Raw genomic sequence first — 8,304 nt, forward strand, 5'->3', positions numbered from 1 at the left:
AAGTGTGCCATGTGAGATGTCTTTCGGGTTGCCTTGCAGCAACTCACTATACATAGCTGCTCCTTCAAACCCTTCTTTAGAGAAAATCAGTAGCAGACAACTGGGGGGAGTTAGAAAAGTGAAACACAGGGTTAGGTGGCTCCACTGAGGCCCAAGGTTTAAGACTTTTTATGTGTCCTCTACTATCCCTGGGCAATCTAAGTCCCCGTAAAAGGTATTTGCTATTTAGGACATATTACTGAACAATGGTGTAATCCTTGTCAATATGATAGAGCCAAGAAGCCAGAAACTCCTGCTTCCCAGGAAACAAGGCTAATATACCCAACAGGACCATTACCAGTGCTTTGTGTCTTGTTGAGAAGAGGACTGGAAGACTGCGTGGAAGTCCCTCAGACCTCACATTAATTCCCTACATCCTGGCAAGAAGGGGTAGTGTTAGGTGTCCTGCCTCTGGAGTTGCTTTGTTCCCTACAGAAGCCAAGGGGAGACAGAAAAGTGTCTAAATCAAACAACCTGTGTCTTAAATAGTCTTAAATGGCCTGTAACCTTCCCCACCCAGTGCTGGGGTCTAACCACTCAGGATGGCAGTGCCTTCACTGGCCTCTGGGATCTAGCAGAATGGATCTCAAGGAAATGAAAGTGAAATTGAGTATTGGCAGAAAATTTGATGATATAATCAACCGAGTGCTATGAACCTGGTTGAGCACGCAATGGTACACAGATACGTGTGTGTACTCGTTCCTTGTTAATGCCTGTGGCAATCACCTTTCTGCTTGGCACAAGTTTCTGTTATTTGCAAACGTAAAAATGCTATTATTGCCGGCCATAAACTTATTCAGCCCTGTTATATGTAGCTATAGCAGTTGAAGTGCTCCACTGATTTTCAAGGATGCAATCAAGGAGTTGTGTGCAAACAGTGCATAAATATGTACTTTGGTTACTCAGATGTAGTTTGTCTGTCAAATCTCAATGAATTTGCTTTTTTTTCCAGAAGTGGCCTCAGCAAAAGCTTTCCCAAGACTCCCCAGCAGTAACGAATTCCCCATTCTGTCTTCTGCCTGAATGAGCAATTTCTTCATCATCTTTTAATCTTCTTGAATGGAACTGAATAAAAAAACAGGCACTAGTGAATTTTTCTGCAACATAAAGAAATCTCAAAATCTTTAAAGAAATCCTCTACAGTTTTCAAAGAGGAATCATCCTTGCTTTTCAGCTACTTCACCAAACTAAACTAGACTTTGCCATCTGTCTAACAAGAGTTCCAATGTGTTGATTTAATAACCTTGTTACGGTACAAAACTGAAGAGAGTTAGGATGAATACTATGATCTGTATATATGGATACGCAGATCAATATATTGAAAGAACACCCCAGCTGCACATGTTTACAGCCTTCAATTTTTCTGGCTTCAGCTTAACTGTGGGGAAATATTTAAACTGGACCTCATGCTCTGGGCAAGGACTGAGAATTGTAGTTGGCATTGTACATGCCATAATGCAAAAATATATCCTTTTAAGGGTCTGCACTTGTTAAGGGTCTCCACTTGCATTAGTGGAGTCATAACAATAAAGAGCTGAGGAACTGGACCTTTTGCTGTAATTATTTTCTTATGGCATTTCACTTAGGACAATTTCTTTTTTTATTTCTGTGTTATTTATTAACAGGGAAATTCCTAATATTAACATGATGCAGCCATTTCTACATCATGGAGAAAAGGAGCCGGAGCTTTTTGTATACTTCTGGCTAGGATGATGCTACTGCTCCGTTTATATTTGATGTGCAATTTGTGTGACTATGGAGGGATAAAAAAAAGTCCTGTTAAGAAATGATAAATTGTCAAGTCAGAGATGAAATACGAACTTCTGAAACTAATTAATTCATTATCTTATCCTAACTCCCCAAACAACCATATTAATTGCAGCATAATTCCTAAGGACTGGGACTAAGAGGTGACATGTATCCTTTGAAGAGCTGAGTGACAAAACTTTCTCTGTTCAGCTAAGCAGTCCCTGAATATTCTTGCTCAGAAGGCAGAGTGCAGCAGTAAAAACCAGCACAGACCTTTTGAGCTGCAGCAATAAGATTTTTTTCTTGAGTTAGCTGATGACCTTACCTGTTTGCTCCAGCTCCTCTTAACCTTCAAAACCTAAAATGAGTTCAACACAAATGGCATTTGTATAATATTTCTCACCGAACAAATGTGCTGTCAAGCAAGTTGTTCAAGTTTCCATGTCTCTTTACAAAGCCATTCCCTGGCTGTGAAAAGCAGGCTGCCTTCACCCAGATGTGTAAGTCATGCCTTGCAAATGCCCCCGCTTCCTGCCAGCTCTGCTTGTTTGAACATCCCATGAACGCCACTGCAACACCCAGGCACCAAGGAGCTGCAGTGTGCTGGGTGACCTCCCATGGCACAGCCCATCCCTCCCTCTCCTCCCCACTTCAGAGGAACATGTTTTGGGAACTTGGGTTTATTTGATGCCTCTGAAGAGTGATGAAGAGAAGTCTGACATTCTCCTGGAAGAAGCCCAGCACGGAAAGGCTCCGATCATGATAACAAATTTGCAGCTAAGCAGGCAGAAGTAGGTCAGGCCTGATGCTATTTGCAGACTGCTTTTCCAGGGTGGGGGGTGAAGGCTAATCAGCACCAGGGTTAAGGTTAACATAGACAGCTGTGGTGGGTGCCAGCTAGCCCATTCCCAAGCAGATGTTTGTATTATTTGACCTCTCCCGGCAATGCCTGCGTGCTCTCGGAGCTTATTTTAGCGTAAAGTGCTACTAAGCCATTCTTTCCTCATGTATCTCACCCAGGCAGCTGTTACAAAGTGTTAGTCCTTACATTACTCCTTTCTACCTGTCTACATCCAAGGGAGCCCCACATAGTCTGTATCTCTCTATAACAAAACTGAAGTAATGTTTTATACATTACAAGTGTAAATATTCGGCGGCCATGCAAAAGTCATGTTTGGGTTGAAGTCTGATCTGATTTAAGACTCAAATTATCTTCATAAAAGAAAGTTTATGATCATGCATTTCTATGTGGCATACAATCAAAAGAGATGTGTTAAAACCTTTCAGGAAGAGCCAGGTCCAAAGACATCAACCTTAGAAAATGGGAAACCTTAAAACATAGTGTGGATATTTACACCCAGCAAGCTTAAGTGTCCAACCTTTGAAGCTTGTTGGTGTAGGCTTAATATAGCATCAAAGTGAATAATACGTGTGTTAAGAAAGAACCATATTCAAACTGCCTTCCAGAGGAACTCAGTGTGAGGACTGTAATGTATTTTAATTCAAGAGAGCAGTGAGTGATTCAGATGGCTGCCCCATCACGACTGCCTGCAGGCGCGGCAGGGAAGCAGTGAGGCTGGTCCAAGCAGGCACCCTGCCTGACAGTCTCAGGGTACTGCTTATTTTCTGAGCCTATTTTCTGAGACTGCAATGGCAATGCACTGTTGTTGTGCACCAGCATGTGCTGTGGATATAGCCGTAGCTTCCTGAGAGACAGCTCAGCCAGAACCAGAGATTACTCCTGTTTTCACCAGGAGGCTCCTGTTGCCCTCAGAAGACAGGCTTTTGATGAGCCTGGACTACATTTTGGTCTGAATGTATTCTAAATGGGTAAAGAGCCGATACATGGGTTTTAATTCAGGTGTCACAAGGAATTGGGGTTTTGCACAGAAGACGATACAAAATAAGAAAGCTGTAACTCCCAAGCACGCTTGGCAGATGGGCCATTACCCTTCATGAATTGCTGCAGGTCCAGTGCTGGTATCAACTTCGTGCTCCACCTTGATTCATTGCATCTTTCTCAGATGTCACTATGGTGTGTGCTTATATAAGATCCACATTTCAGAAAGTTCATTTACATGGTATTTATATGGTGAAAACATCTGTCTCTTTCGTGAGCCTGTGCTCTGGTTTTGATTTAGTGTATTGGGTCCCTTTAGTTCCAAGAAAACACTTTGTTCCTCTCTGGCTGATAAATTCTGATGATTGCTCTCGTTCTGTTTTCTTATGCAAGGGGACATTTTAATACTGCCTTCTCATCCATCAAACCTTTTCTTCATCTCAGGGACTCAGGCAACTATCTGTTTGGGAAGTGATTTCTTGTAAGTGTCATTTTCTAAAGATGAACTCCTCCTGGCCACTGCTTTTAATCATATTTTAATGGCAAAGGGCTTGCAGAGACATTATCTAATCAAAAAGATGGCTTTGCACATCCTCCCAGGGGTTTTGCTACAGTTGGACTTGGCCTGCTTACCCCCTCCCTTGCCTAGCAATGATGAAGAGAAGGGTGCTCTTCAAGCTGTCTGTTTTCCAAGCTCAGAGTTGGCTGCTAACCGAAAATGTAAAGCAGGAAACTTCTGGAATCTGTGAGTCTCATCTTGAGAAGAGACATTCATAACCACCAAAAGGATTTCATTTTTACAAGGGGTTTGTAGTTCACACTAAACAGCTGTTTGTCCTCATGTCCAGAGAACAATAAGATTGCAATTGAGTTCTGTTGGCAGGAATCAAAGATCTTGCTTTTGTCAGTAGGTCGTTGATATGCAAGACCAGCCATGCAGATGGCGAAAGCAGCCTTATACCACTTCTTTGCACCTGGGCTACCTCATAGGTGAGCAATTAGCAGGCTCTGGCTGGACACCCTCCAGAGACTGGTGACACCAAACATTGCTGTTCTTAATGAACGACTGAAGAATAACGAGGCCAGGGACAGCCAGGAATGTGCTTCAGTGCAGTTTGTTTGGGTAGCATCAATTTTAATTTTGTCAGGCTCCATTTTAGGCACTTAGAGCAAAGCATCTTTTTTGAGCCTTGTGTTTTCAAGCCAACAATGCGTTTGGCCCAGGAGGCAGAGCTGGTGCTGGCTATTGGCCAGGAATTACAGAGAATACAATTAGTGGATAACGAGACAATACTGAAAGAAAACTACCTTTGTTTCCAAATCTCAGCTCTTTGTGCTTTGGCCAGTGCTGGAGGCACCTGTGAGGTGTTTTGCTCTGTCAGGAGGTATCCCTTGGTGCAGAGGTGCAGCTGAGCACACCTCAGTGTGTCGCTCTTTCCTTACCACATCAGGAATTGCACTTACCGCCTCAACAGATGCACTTGAAATAATTTGCTGCTGTTGCACCTTTTGGCCTCTTTTTGCTGTCCCTTTCCAGCCCCACTGCAAATGAAGCTCTAAACTTTATCTTTCTCTTAACCTTAACCCTAATATTAACTTTAAATCTAGCTGGGGCTGAACCATCAATAGTTTTCCTCTCTGCACCATTTCTGCAGTCTCTACATCCTTTTGCAACCCCTTTCTATCCTCACTGCCATGGGAGTACCAGAATTTCTTTCTTTTAACCCTGACCCTAAACATGGGTGAAGTTGTACCAGACTTGCATAGAAAGGAAAAAAACCCACCACCAAAGAACAGTCTTCCTTTTCCTCTAGGGATAAGACTAGAGAATAGTTAGGATTAGGGGTAGATGTAGAGCCAGGGTTAGAAATGGGTTAGAGTTTGGGTTAGGGCTGATAGAAAGGGAAAGCTCTTGCTTTGCCCAGGGAGCTATAGCTTTTGGAATGGTTCCTAGTGACTTCCTTGCTCCTGAGATCACCCAGGGAAACCCCTGTCTAGTCCACTGCAAGGAGATTATTATTTTATAACAAAATGAGGTGGTGCATTCCCGTAAAAAATAACTCGTGTCTTGGTTTCTTTCCAAGCACAGATGAAGCAGAGAGATTTATCACGCTTCCATATAAGACTTCATCTGAACGCTGGTCACTTCATCTTAAACCATTTTAATTTCTACAGTTTCTCTTTCCTGGCCCCAGGCATGGTGAGCTGCAGAGAACACCAGACCAGGAGCTTGTTCACAGCAGCACAAGGTCAGTGGAACACTTCTCTGCCCTCTTACTCTGCTGGGCAGGTTTTGTGCTCTTTTGCTGGAGTAAAATAAGTCTAGCACGATTATTGTGGGCTGGCTGCTCACAAGAATGGTACTGCAAATACAGCAGTGACTGAGATGCTGATGCTGAAGCACCCCTGGGGGTGTGAGTCTTTGGGTAGTAAAGGTTTCTTTTATGGTACAAAACCCTTCTCTGATCGTGGTGACTGAGAAAACAACAAATGGAAGTTTAGACAGTGTGTTAACATGATCACAACAGGCTGCTGCTCTTCCCCCAGAAATGCTGAAGAATGGAAATCTGAGTGGAGAGGGCTGGATTTTGTTACATTTTTGCTGAGGGCCCTCATGTACCTTCAGTCACTTATCTTTGGGATGCCATTTTCTTCCATCTGCACTGAAGAGCAAGTGCATAGCCCTGAACCCAGCATGGTGACACACTGTAGAAGGTGTTGGAAAGGCACCTATTGCTATCTGGTTTTAGCTTGTTCGCGCAGGCCAGCAGACTCTCTCTGGATTTTGCAAACAGGCTCCCTTGTTTTGTTTTTTGCTGTTTTCATAATACCCCATACTTGAGCTCTTTGGTAAATTGCCACTGTGATTTTTTCCACTTACATCATAGGTTTTTTTAACACTTCAGTTCTGAAGTACCATAAAACCTAGATTAATGGTATAATGGGAATTTGGAGAACTGTGACATACAAGCAGTAGGTGCCCATGAAGCACAATTATGAAACTGAGCTAATCAGCACTGCATTTCAGTTGACTATATTCTCACCTTTTAAATGACAGTAAAAAACCTCCACACAAGAAAAATTAAGAATGATGCAAACGTAAGGAAAAGTCAGGCCAAGTTCATCTACTTCAGAAGGCAACGTGTCAGTGCTCTCCTGTTGATTAAAGCCAATACTTTATACATCATGCTTCCCAGTTCCTGCCAGTTTAAAGGTAGAGGTATAACACATGGTTCCTAACAGAGGAGTTTAGGATGGGATGGGGTAAAATGGTGTGCAGGAGATGGCAGGGATGCTGGATACTGGCATCCCCAGCCCTCCACACCTCTGCAGGCAAAACTGCTTCGTTTGAGACCTGCTTTGTCAGGCTGATGTCCCCGTGCAATGTACAGATGATGGACATCTTGTGTTTCTACAGGTTGTCTCTGAAGGTTTCAGGTTTTCCATCACGGGCTCCCTTCACCTTTCATGTTACATTAGTACGCGCTCAGCAAATCTGAAGGCAGAACTGCACAGCAGATAGGTCAGATGATCTCAAAACATAAATTATATTTAAAAGGAAAACTCTGGCCTTCTTGATCTGTTCCTTAAAGGTTTATTCCCTTCTAATTTTAAATTTTATGTCAGAACAGCGTAACTGCTAGAAAATGCCCTTCTCATCCTGTCACTGTTCCAAACACGGGCTGTATTCAGGGCACAATCGTGTGGAGTGGCCCTAATAAAGATTTATCTCTTGTTAAATAGGGACTTTACCCATGTTAAGCAGCAATTTTAGCCTGGTGGTGATGGCTGCCAAGCCAGGCACGCTGAGTTCTCTTTAGCTATTGCACTGATTCTGCGCCAGTGACCAGTCGTCGTCCCAGCTCTGCCACTCTTGACCTTTTGGGACCTTATTAGCAGGCCATCACTCAATGTGCAGACAACCTTTTACATATTTGTTTCTAGATTTCCCTCTCTGTGCACAGAGAGGCCCTTGAAATGCAAATATCCCTTGTGATTCTTGACCACAGGTGCTTTGTGCCTGTGAGAGAGCTGGCATGAACAAAACAGTCCTCAGGAACATGTCCAGACCCTCCATTTCGGCAGTTTCTGAACTCCAGTGGCAGAAGGGTCTGCAGTAAAAATCACCTAAGAAAGGCTGAATTATCCCTCACTGAGTGGAGCGCATCAAGAGAAAATAAAAAATGAGTCCCTGATTTCACCCACAGAAGCTGTCATGATTTATTTGCTGTCATTTGAATCTCCATTAAAAGGCTTGCTGCAACTTCACCTATTTCTTTCCATTCTGATTGTCTCATCCTCTGCTGCTATTTGAGGCCTGGCTTTTTATATTCAAATTTGAAAGATATGTTGCCACCCAGAGCCTGGCAGAGTGCTAGCATTAACTTGTGTCTGACGGGCTTTTGCTGGTTCTTTATGGAAAATGAAAACTGGTGGATCAACTTCAGAGGCTTTCTGGACTGCACGAAACCCATCCTTCTTGCTGCCCAAGCAACAAACCCTGCTAATGAACCCATTGGAGGAAGGCTGCATCTGCTGCTCTGTGGCAATGACATCCAGAGCAGCTGTGAACTTTTTGAGCAGCCATTTCTGATTTGGGAAGTCTCAGATTTATATAGCTATTTTCTTGTTTTAAAAGAAGTAGTCAATACGTATTCACAGTTTGACCCCCATTA

This window comes from Nestor notabilis, unplaced genomic scaffold, assembly GCF_000696875.1.
Source record: "Nestor notabilis isolate BGI_N333 unplaced genomic scaffold, ASM69687v1 scaffold10465, whole genome shotgun sequence".
Classification (NCBI taxonomy): domain Eukaryota; kingdom Metazoa; phylum Chordata; class Aves; order Psittaciformes; family Psittacidae; genus Nestor; species Nestor notabilis.